Source organism: Diadema setosum, chromosome 19, assembly GCF_964275005.1.
Source record: "Diadema setosum chromosome 19, eeDiaSeto1, whole genome shotgun sequence".
Classification (NCBI taxonomy): domain Eukaryota; kingdom Metazoa; phylum Echinodermata; class Echinoidea; order Diadematoida; family Diadematidae; genus Diadema; species Diadema setosum.
In genome coordinates this window covers 13630379-13642812 of record NC_092703.1, presented here as the reverse complement: position 1 = coordinate 13642812, position 12434 = coordinate 13630379, and positions in this window count along the sequence as shown.

Here is a 12434-nt window from a genome sequence, read left to right as displayed (position 1 = left end):
TTGCTGTGCTTTTTAACTTAAGTGATTCATATGGATGTTTCAACATTTAAAAATCTGTTGTAGTGTCACCAGGAAAAAACAAAAAAGCAAAAAATGTCTAATGAATTGTCTAAAATTGCATTTTGATCATGTTACTGCATGAGAATCATTCATGGTTGTAGACTCAGTAAACAGAATTCTTGATCACCTGATTAGAATTATTTATATATGATCACTTTTGCCTGTGTGTTGATAGTTATGGTCAGAGAATTACACACATTGCTATTCACTGTGTTGCAAATAATAGGTTGGGTTATGAAGTCTAATTCACTTGGTGAACAACATTACTATAACAATGCACATACACATCGTTTAACACTCTGTCATTGAGGATGTTAGTATACCTGTCTTGAGTAAAATCTCATAATGGTTTGAGTGTATAGATTTGTTATAGATACTGGGAAGCGCTGTGAACAATATTAACGTTATCTTATATTTAAACAATGTGGATAACACTCATGCATACAGGTATACATATTTTGCAAGTTAACTTTGTACCACATATTATTGTTCATTGTGCATATATCCATGTGTTTCATTGTCATATTATTGCCGTATTTATGCTACGTGGTATCAGTATCGGCATTATCTTTTCATATCTATGCATTACTTATGATTCTAAGGAGATTACAAAAACTTGTACAGTTGATTGCATTGATGCAGGATAGTCAAATGCGAAATTTGTGTACAGCAATATAGCGCAGACCTAAGTAGGCATTATTTTTATCAGTGTATACTGTAAGCGTGAATTGTTTATATATACATAAAATATACGATACTTATATACACATGTATTTTGGGTTTTAGAAAACATATATGCTTCACTGTGGCATCCAATACTTCTTTTGCAGCACAAAACAGACAGTGCGGGACTAACTGCGATAAATAGGATGTCCGTTGCTCTCTTTAGAAAGTGCCCCGCTTGGCGTTGCTGAACTGCCGTTTGTACCAATTTCTGAGAATCCATGTCACATGCCTGCCGTGCTTGTGCCACTCTGGTGGTGGTTTTGTGTTAACCGACAGTTGTATTTTAAGTTCGTTCATTGGGTCATCTTGCATCAGTTTTGTCCTGTATCAGCCTTTTGAGTGGTATTAAAGGAGACCTCCGGATAATTTTCAGATTTTTACATTTGAACAGCTATAAATTAGTTATACTGAGGACAGAGTTTCAGAATTTTTAATAATTGGGATGAAGAATAAGAATATTTTCAAAATTTTGAACAAATTGCAATGAACAAGGATGATGACATGGCAGAGTCACTATAAGAATGCATGAGTTGGGGCTCAAGGAAGCAGAACAAAAGAAGAAGGCATGCATAGATTATACACAGGTGAACTCGCAAGCAAGCGGCATTGTAATGGAATTACACTGCTACATTTCTGAAATATGTGAACCTCCTATGTCATCATCCTTGTTCAGTGTAATTTGTTTAAGGTTTTTCAAAGTATTGTTTCTCTGCTCAAGAACCACAATAAATTCCACAAATCTATACATGGAGTTGTCGATTTATGTACTACATGATGTGAAATTATGAAAATCGTCTGGAATGTCCCTTTAACTCCTCTAGTGCTGCCCGCCCCCCCCCCCCCATCTTTTCATACTCCATATCAATGGCATTTATGAGGGAACTGTTCTTTGAAGTTAACTTTGTGGCCAATCAATTTGTGAGGTCAAATCTGGTCGCGGTACATCCTACCAAACCCCCAAAATGATGCGGTCCAGCCAACATGTTGCGTGCAAGCAGGAAATGGTTGTTTTTTATCATGGGCAGTCTAATGCCACAGAACTGAAATCCACAGACTGTTTGTTTTTTAAACAATGTCACATTTCTGAATATATGCCGTTCCCATGTTGTCTCGGTGTATAGTGATGACAAATGACATGATGTGTGTATGGGGACAAATTTGAGTCCAAAGGAGGTACCCCAAATGCCCCTGAAACATTATCATAACCCTTACAGTAAATGAGAGAAGGGGGTGGGATGGGAAGGCAGTGGCGGATCTGGGGGGGGGCGCATGGGGCGTCCCCCCTCTTTATTTGTTGTTAAAACAAAAGAAGTAGAAAGAATAAAATGAGATGAAACCTAGAGGTAGCACCAGAAATATTGTTTGCACCCCCCCCCCCTTACAGAATTCCTGGATCCGCCCCTGGAAGGGGAGACGGAGAGATGTGAAGTGATGGAGACAGGAGGGTGTTTTCTCCACGAATTCGCAACTTACTAGCTAGGCTCTCGCTGGAGACCCACACCAGTACTAACACCAGACTGGTCTATATGAGCTGCGCAGACAGGCAGGTGCAATCATTTGTCACAAGAGCGAGAAGACATCAACGGGATGACACTCGAGAGAGAACTCATCATCAACAAGATGAATTACACCAGTTTGTCATCACCCCCCCCCCCTTTCTCCCAAAGCATGCACATTGCATCAAAGTTTTATGTCATGGAACCCCCAATGTCGTGATGCAGAGGCTTAACAATGCATCATCAGTCACGAAAACGAAAGACATTCCATGAAACAGAGAAAAGCTCATAATGGAATAAACTACAATATGGTTACCATCCCAAAGCGCTTTCATTACGCACCAGATATTAATGTTCAGTCCCACCCATTTTTCCATCAGCCCCCCCCCCCTTCCCCTCAATTGATGTAAGTAGTTGCATCAAAATTAGCTGAAGATTAAACATACGCTGTTAATATTCCTTTGAAAAAGAAATGGCTCCTAAAATAGAAGAGATTGAGGTTTGCATAAGGGGAGGGGGAGGTTGAGGGGCGGGGTCAGGAATAGGAGGATGGGGAGGTTGAGGGGTGGAGTCAGGAGGGGGGAGGGGAGAGTCAGAGTGATGGAGAGGGTGACAGAGGCTGCCAGAGTAGATGACACCTTGTGGGTTTGCCACGTTCCGCCCGAGCGGCTCCCATCGTCGTGGGGGCCCATCCATCATCTTCTATCAGAGGCATCGTGAGGGCATCGTTCATTTTTAATAACGTTTAGGGGGAGAGGAGGAATGAGGAGCTATTAATAGCTGCTTGCATGATAAAACTGACACCATTGGCTCTCTTTTAAGTAGTTCTTACATATGAGCCAATGTCTTCACTTCAAATAACTCCTAATAAGTCATTTGTTGATAATCATAGATGTCTTTAATCATTTATACTTTCACAATCTGTTATAGTTATGGAGAGTACATCAGATAGTGCTTTTAATACATTCATGAAATCTAACAACCAAAAATTCACCTTATCTTAGTGGAATTGTAAGTATTGTCAAAGCACAGGTGGTGTTGGAAAGAAGTTCTCATTTATTATGGTAAATATTTGTAGGATATATTTACTTATCAGATATGACATTGCAATTTTTGCCAAATGGTTGCTGTATGTTGTATAACTAGTTTCTTGCGTAAAACAATCTCGGTAATGCTTGGCATCTGATAGCATAAATAAATATTTATGCTGATGCTGGTAGTAAGCCTTAGATGGTTTTTCACCATGCCATTTGCTGAGAGGTGCCGTCAAATTTCTGTTGTTCTGGTTTGTTAGCGGTAGCACTGTTTTGCAAAGCAGTGCCCCGAGACATTGAGCTTAAAGATTTCTGCACGGCAAAGTCCAACAAGCACAAAGAGATTTCGACAGCTTGATGAATGTATTTTGGGGATAGCATCACTGAATAATTCATCCAAGGATGTGTTAATGGGGGCTGGAAGCAGATATAATCTCTCTCTCTCTCTCTTCCCTCTCTCTTCCCTCTCTCTTCCCATCTTATAGATCGTGGGACCTTCATCTCCATGAAAAATTAATGTTGTCCCTGAATAGTTTTCTGATGGGAAATGGTGGTAGATAGGTATGCATCCAGTTGCAACGAGTGACGACAAGCTCCAAAAGAGAATACCATCACCTTTTCCACTTCCTCGTGACAGCAATTTGAACCCTTCGCTTGTTTTGGTCCCTTCCCTGTGAAGGTCTCAGAAGGAGATGCATCTTTTATTTTGCAGAGTCTATTTTTGTTCAGTTCCTTTTCCATCGAGTTCTTGTCATCACATTGTGAGGGCAGAATTATGTGTTCTGTCAGCAGCAGCAGCAGCTGCTGTTGAAAAGTTCTGTCGCAACTATGTTATTGCTGGGTATAGCTTTCGACGAAACCAAGCCATCAACATTTTGATTTTCATATGTTGACGGTTACATTATATGCTATATTCCTCTCTCTTCTTTTTTTTTTTTCTTCAGTAATGTACTCCCTACACCTAAGTGGGCTTGAATATGAAATTCCCCGGCTGTTGATGTTTGTTATGATGTGGCAAAGATCACATTGAGCAGACCCACTTGTTCAATTTGATGTAATTCACTTGTCCTGTTTGATTGATTATATCATACCTTTGTATGGCTGTATAGTCAACATACATGAAGATCCAGAGATGTTCTGCATATTAAGCGTTGAGGAATTGTTGATGTTGTTGTCACATTCATTCCAAAGAGCTGCATATTGTTTGTTTTTAAGTGTAACGAAAAGTTCATAGTTGCATGAGCAAAAGAAAAACAAAAAAATTGCACATTTTGTGATTGTTAACACTGCCGTCCCTCGAGTTGTAACTTTTATTTCTCCCTCATCCCCAATCTGCATTCTTTTATTTTTTTTTGTGTGTGTGTGTCACGCTTGTTCCCATGCAAGCACAGAATTGTTGAAATTTGATGGCAACCCGTGTACAAAATAATGTGTACATGCACCATCAGTCAGTGGTATGAAATATGTATAAACGAAATAAAACAGCCGTGTGTATATTGATCAATATTCGAGTACGTGTAAGAGTAGACGCAACAAGAGGCTATGGTTTGAATAGAGCCATATATCATAGAGGCTTTGCTCTTTTCTCTCTAGCCAATTCTAGCGTAGAGGCGGTTGAAGCTGACAAGATAAAGTTTGTGCAGGCATTTTTATATTTTATACACAATATCTAATCAAAACTAATTCTAGATCGCAGTGAATGTATATTTGTAGTGAATTTTGTTTTGTTTTTTTTTCCCATGAGTTTCTTTTTAACTTGACTTTTTTTTTTAGACTAAGAGATAGAAGATTACTTTTTGAATTCTTTTGTATTATGTTCCATTTTTGATTTTAATAAACAATCTGACTGTATGCTGTCATCGCAGGATTTCTTTTTTTATAATTAAAAAAAAAATAGCAATAGCTTGAAAAAGAATTCTTGCATTTTCAGCCTGTTCTCTGTACACATTGCTGTCATTTTGGTAAGTGAGTGTGTGTGTGTGTGTGTGTGTGTGTGTGTTAGAGAGAGAGATACTGTATACGCCGAATATTTCGCGAGGTTTTTATTTTCGCGAATTTCGCGAGTCAGATGCTATTCGCCAAATTAAAGAGGCGCGAAAATATTGACTCTGATCCTGATGTGAATGTCACGTACGCATGCACATTTCTCCATTCAGTACAGGACCCCACTGTCGCAAATTTAACCACTCGCGAAATTGTCGGGAATTCCCGATTCGCGGAAATTTAGACTCGCGAAATATATGGCATATACAGTAATCAGGGGATGAAGGTTTAAAGGAGACCTCTGGATGATTTTCAGACTTTTACATATGAGCAACTGTAAATTACAGCTATACTGAGTACACAGTTTCAGAATTTATTGTGATTTGGATGAGGGATAAGAATGTTTTCAAAATTTATAACAAATTGCAATGAACAAGGATAATGATATGGTAGCCTCACCATAACATTGCGTGAGTTGGGACTCAAGGAAGCAGAACAAAAGAAGAAGGCATGCATAGATTCTACACAGATGAAATTGTTAAGAAAGCGGTATTGTAATGGAATTACACTGCTACATTTCTGACACAAGGTGATCCTCCTATATCACCAACAGTGTTTAGTGTAACTTGTTTAAGGGTTTTCAGAGCATAGGTGTATGCATGGGGGGGTCGGGAGGGTCGTACGACCCCCCCCCCCCCCCAAATTTTCAAAAGGTCCACTTTTTGTAAAAGACATTTTTGTTTTTCGAGGGATTTTTACCCTATAGATCTATACAACAGGAAAAAAAGTCACTTTTGTATGCACCAAATGGCCCCATTTTAAGATATAAAATTAAAAAACTCCCTACCGTCAAGGTGGGAGGGGGAAACACCCCTTCCCACACCCTTCCCCCGCTCGGTCGCTCCGCTCCCTCGCAAAGGTAAAGGTCCAAAAATTGTGATTATGACCCCCCCCCCCCCCCCAGAAAAAATCCTGGATACACCCCTGCAGAGTATTGGTTTCTCTGCTCAACGACCACAACAGATTCCAAAAATCTATCCATGGAGCTATCACTTTATACACGACATGATGTGAAATTATGAAAATCGTCTGGAATGCCCCTTTAAACCTGTTGAGGATGAGCTGAATATTGCTGTAACACACATTTCCCATAGACACCTGCCCAAGTGTACTCAAGACTAGTCTTCGGTGGATTGATGAAGAGAGAGGATGATGATGATGATGATGATGATGATGATGATGATGATGATGATGATGATGGTTATGATGAAGATGATGATGATGAGGAGGAGGAGGAGGAGGAGGAGGAGGAGGAGGAGGAGGAGGAGGAGGAGGAGGAAGAGGAGGAGATAACCGAAGAGGGAGGGAGAGTCATTATTCTTGTTAGCAGCCCCAGTTATTATTCATAATTTTATATACTGGTAGTCTGGCTTCCAGACCAGCCGCCTGTACTAATTTTTCTTCCCAGAAAAATAACGCCCTATAATGACGAATGAAGTAGCACGTTGATCTGGATGGTCCTGCAGACACAGGAAAGGTACATTTTTTTTTTTTTTTTTTTTTTTTTGGGGGGGGGGCTAAAGTTCACAAAGGGTCTGGAAACCAGACTAACATTGATAGTGCTTTATGCAAGTTGCTTCGAATATTGCATACAAAGTGATGCCATTGAGGATGATTGTTATTCGTCAAATGAAGGAATTCTCGTGTGATAATAAAGGTGAGAGATAATGAAAGAGAATAGAATGATGTTTATCCTGATAATGATAATGATAATGATAATGAGTGATAATGATATTCACGATGAATAACTACCATGAGGAGAAACGGGGCAACCATGTCTTATCAACATCACTGCTATCCAAATAATTGCTGGTGAAATGAGTTGGTAAATAGGATATGAATTTTACAGCAGAAATGACAGTGGTGCATTCTGCGTTGAAGAATAATGTATTTCAATATTGACAGTGATAATTTTAATGATGAATAATGTTGATCACGGTGGATGACCATATAATAATCAGGGGTAGAATAGTCATATCTTACAATCATCGCCAATTATAAGTTTTTAATTTGATGCTACAGTGTATAAAATTGCTGGTAGCATGACTAGTGTTAGAGCACACGAAAGATACCATACAGCAGAGATGATGGTGACATACGTTGAAGAGGACTGCTATTATTACAAATCGGCATGACAATATGATGGTTATGGTACTGATTATCATCGTAATGAGCAATGAGGTAATAATTTCCTACCAGCATCGCCAGTATCAGGTTTCATGCTATCAAAATTGCTAGTGAAATGATTTATAACGCACGCTATCAATGTCATAGCGGAGATTACAGTGTAGTAACTTAATACGTTGTACTTTAAAGGGATGGTATAGTTTTGGTTGAGATGGGGATTCAGGTTTTAACGTGTTGCAAAATGATTAGAAACCACTTATATGAAAAGAGGCCATATCCTTATGTTAAAAGGAATTTAAAGGTTGTTTTTTTTTATGAAAATCGATTATGTAATGGCTGAAATATATATATATATATATATATATATATATATATATATATATATATATATATATATATATATAGTGAACCAGAGTGGTCTAAAGGTGCATGTGGTACCCACCTTTTATTAGGACCTCTTTGAACTGGATATCTCAGCCATTTGCCAATTGCAACACCAATTTTGGTCGAACAATCTTTGAATTCCTCGCAGAATAAATAATACTTATTATAGCATGCTCTGTCATATTTCAGATAAGAAGTTTCTGATTATCTCGTTAAAATTCAAAACCCGAATTCCCATCTCAACTAAAACTAAACTATCCCTTTAAAGAGGGCGTTGTTACTAATGACAGAGAAAACTATATTAATGTACAGAGATAGCATTGATCATGGTAATAAAACAAGATAATAAAGATGATGCTCATTACGAAGAGCTGTACAGAAAATCAGATCCAGTCGGCGTTGTCGGTGTCATTTTTCAATACAAAAATATTGCTGAAATAGTAGAAATACAAGTATGCAGATCATTTTTTTTTGGGGGGGGGTGACTGCTGCTGCTGATGATGATGATCACGATGATGACAATTTTCGCAAATATGGGATTATTAATGGTTACAGTTCGTTATTTCGAAGGTTCGTTAATCCGAAAATGAACATTAATAAGGTGCGTCATTTCGAAGGTTCGTTAATCCGAAAATGAGCATTAATAAGGTGCGTTATTTTGAAGGTTCGTTATTCCGAAGGTTCGTCAATCCGAAAATTAACATTAATGAGGTGCGTTATTTCAAAGTTTCATTATTCCAAAGGTTCGTTAATCCAAAAAAGAACAATGAAATTCCTAAGGTTCATTCATCCGAAAACGAAATAAGGCTTGTAAATTATAATTCCCAAGGTTCGTTAGTACGCATATTTTTCATTTTCGGATAAACGGATCTTATTTCATTTTCGGATTAACGAACCTTCGGAATAACAAACCTTATTTCATTTTCGTATCAACGAACCTTATTTCATTTACGGACAAAATTAATGAACCTTTAGAATATCGAACCTTATCTTGTATTATCGTAAATGAACCTTCAGAATAACGAACCTTATTTCATTTTCTTTTCTTTTTTCTTTTTTTTTTTTGATAACTGAACCTTTGTCATTTTATGAAGAACCCTATTTCAATTTTGTAACCTCCAGGCTTAGGGAATTTAATGTGTTTGATTGAAATAACGAACCTTTCAGAATACCCAAACTTGTTTCGGATTAACGAACATTCGGAATAACGAACACCACCTTTCTAGTCAAGGCGCTAATTCCTGTAAGAGGCTTAATTAAGGAGTTCGTTCAACCCACCCCGCAGAAAAGGTTTGACCAGACAAGGTGGTAGATGGAACCTCTATGAACATCCCCAGGTAGTATGTGGTTCCAAATTGTGGTGTCAGTAGAATTTTACTGGCCACTTTTCATCATGATTTGTTGGAACAAACGTAAAAGAGTCTGCGCACGCCAAGACTATTACACGCACCACTAGCACTGCTACAGGCGCCAGTGCCAGTGCTGCGTGTAGTAGTCTTAGCGCGCATATACTTTTTCTTCGATAAACAAGGGTTTTGCCTGCAAACTAACTTTTCACGCCAAGCTGGGTTCGGTGTAGTGTAGTTTCTAGCCGTTTTTATTTCGTCTTTATTTCAAGAGTTCAGGCAAGCCGAGTGAGAGCGCATACCCGGTGATTGTGACGACCGAATCGCAATCACTGGTGTTTGCTCTCACTCCACTTAGCGCAATATATACAGCGGGCTTCTGCATAATACACAAGCTGCAACTCAGAGAAATAAAGACGAAAAAAAGACTAGAAATTAAGACTAGGGTCGGTAAACGCTTGTCGCTATTTGGGGCACTGAAAACGACAAACTCACACAGTTTTTGCATTTGTTTCATGAAGAATTAATCAAAACTGCATAAAACTATATATGTACATGTTGCTAGAGATGTCATCCATACAGTGGGATTCATTGTAAGTTATAATATTGTGCATGGTTACCATGGTAACCGGATGCCTAAAGGTGACTGGTAACCCCCAAAATGCCTCCTGCTGCTGCAAACATTGTTTTTTTTTTATCTTGTAGATGCAATAAAAAAACACACTTTTTTATTGATTTTCATTTAAAAAGTTTTCCCTGTTGCCATGGCAACCAGTATTATCCAATCAGAATTTAGTTGTCAATAACTCAAAAACTAAAGCCCATAATTTCAAAAAGCTCAATAAGCATGTCCTTCCTTCTGCATAAAGTGTACGACATATTATGTAAGAATATTTTGAAGCATTCTCACGTTACAGCAAAATGTGTAAGCAAAGGCATAATAAACGGCCATTGAAAGTAAAATATAATTTTCGAATAGTAAAATGCATGAAAAAGTTGCATCCGTCGTACTTTCAACACAAATTTGACTACAAAACATAGGCAAATGTATATAGTTTTTAATAATGTATGGACACAAATTTCCCTTAAAAATAAGATGAATACAGAAAGCAAAGCCAATATTCTATAGTAGCTCTTTCGAGTATTTACAGAGCGATGGTTATTCAAAACAATCATGGAAAAGAGCAGAGGAAAGCAATTGTTGTTTGTTTATGTTCTTAAAGGAAGTTTATTCAAGAATACCGATAAATTCCTTTCTAAAGAAGGAATATACACGTGCGCTGGATTATCCATCAAAGAATTAAGCGTACTTTCGTGTTCGTTAGCTATTGTAGAAAATATATATAATATATATATATATATATATATATATATAATAGAGAGAAAGAGAGAGAGAGAGAGAATAAAGTGAAATATCATGATATGTAAATTTTATTCAAAACGCGCAGTAATGAATTAATGCTGAGGAGAGAATGAGGGAAAAATCTTGGGCGTCTTTTCCCTTTTTATCCAGACTAATTTTACAGTGTAGAGCTCATCTTCAATGAGTGATGTGCACGAAAGGCAAAAGAAACAAACCTGTCTAAATTCCAGATATTTTTGGGAGTTACCAATCACCTGTAGGCATCCGGTTGCCATGGTAATCATGCACAATATTATACCTTACAATGTATCCCATTGTATTGCTGACATCTCTAGCAACATGCACATATATAGTTTTAAGGCGTTTCGATGAATCCTTCGTGAAATAAATGCAAAAACTGTGATAATTTTGTCATTTTCAGTGCCCCAATAGCGACAAGCGTTACCGACCCTAGTCTTAATTTCTAGCTGTTTTTATTTCGCCTTTATTTCTCTGAGTTACAGCTTGTGTATTGTGCAGAAGCCCGCTGTATTGCGCTAAGCCGAGTGAGGGTGCATGCTCAATGATTGCCACAAAAAACGGTTCGGGCGTCACAATCGCTGGGTATGCACTCTCACTTGGCTTGCTTCAACTCGAAGAAATAAAGACGAAATAAAAACGTCTGGAAACTACAATACACCGACCCCAGCTTAGCGTGAAAAGGCAAAAACCGATGTTTGTCGCGGAAAAAGTCTTTGTACGCTAAGACTATAAGACGCACCACTGGCATTGGCGCCTGTAGCAGTGCTAGTGGTACGTGTACTAGTCTTAGTAAGCGCAGACGCTTCCTCGAAGAATATGGTCATGTCGCAACTAAAATGGCCTGTAAAATTTCATTGATACCACAATTTGATATCACATACTACCTAGGGGTGTTCCAGATGGTCCAACCGACCACCCCATGCAGTCAATCCTTTTCTGCGGGGTGGGTTGAACGAAGTCATTTTTTCTGGGTCGCTGCGCCTGGACTATTCTATACCATTCTATACTAGTCAAGACTCGACATTAGCGGCCAGGCCAGGTGGCCTGGGCTACCAGAGGGATGGCGGGCAAACTCTGTTGAGAAATTATATGCTTTGGTCTCCTGATCGGGCCGCCACAAATCTGTGAGCACGTACAATGATTGTTTTTACGTGTATTTCTCATCAAGAAAGAAGGAGGAATAGCTCGCTCATCAGTGCTTGATGACTGCTCTTATTCCAGTTTCCTTTATCTCCTTGGTACTGTCTATGTGCATCTATTTGTAATGGCGTATTTATTTCGTTAATAAGTTGTGTTTGGTTCTAGTCATGGTTATATAGACCTACAATTAAAGAGAAAATAAATAGACATAGATTGTATGATATTACGTAGTGTATTATATGATAATATGGCAGTTGCGGTATAGACGATGGTGTGATATAAAGCGCTGTAAAACAACTTTAGTAGTTTATAGAAAGAGCGGTATGTAAATGTAATTATTGTGTATTGTATATTTCAGTCATATCGCGGCTAGTCTTAACGGCCAAAGTCGGTCTATTTCACGTCCAAAGTAGGTCAAACTGTCTTATTTTCTCACTATAGAAATCTTATGATCTGGTTCCCCGAACGGGCTGCCGAAAGAAAAAAAAAATAGTTATAGGCCTAAGCCTTGATATAAAATGATACCCCCTTTTTGCTTTTGCGTGTGTGTGTGTGTGTGTGTGTGTGCGTGTGTGTGTGTGTGTGTGTGTGTGTGTGTGTGTGCGTGTGTGCGTGCGTGTGTTTACTATCAGGCTTCTCTTAAGCAATTTTCGGAATCATCTGGACTCAACTTCCGTTATATTATGCACATCTT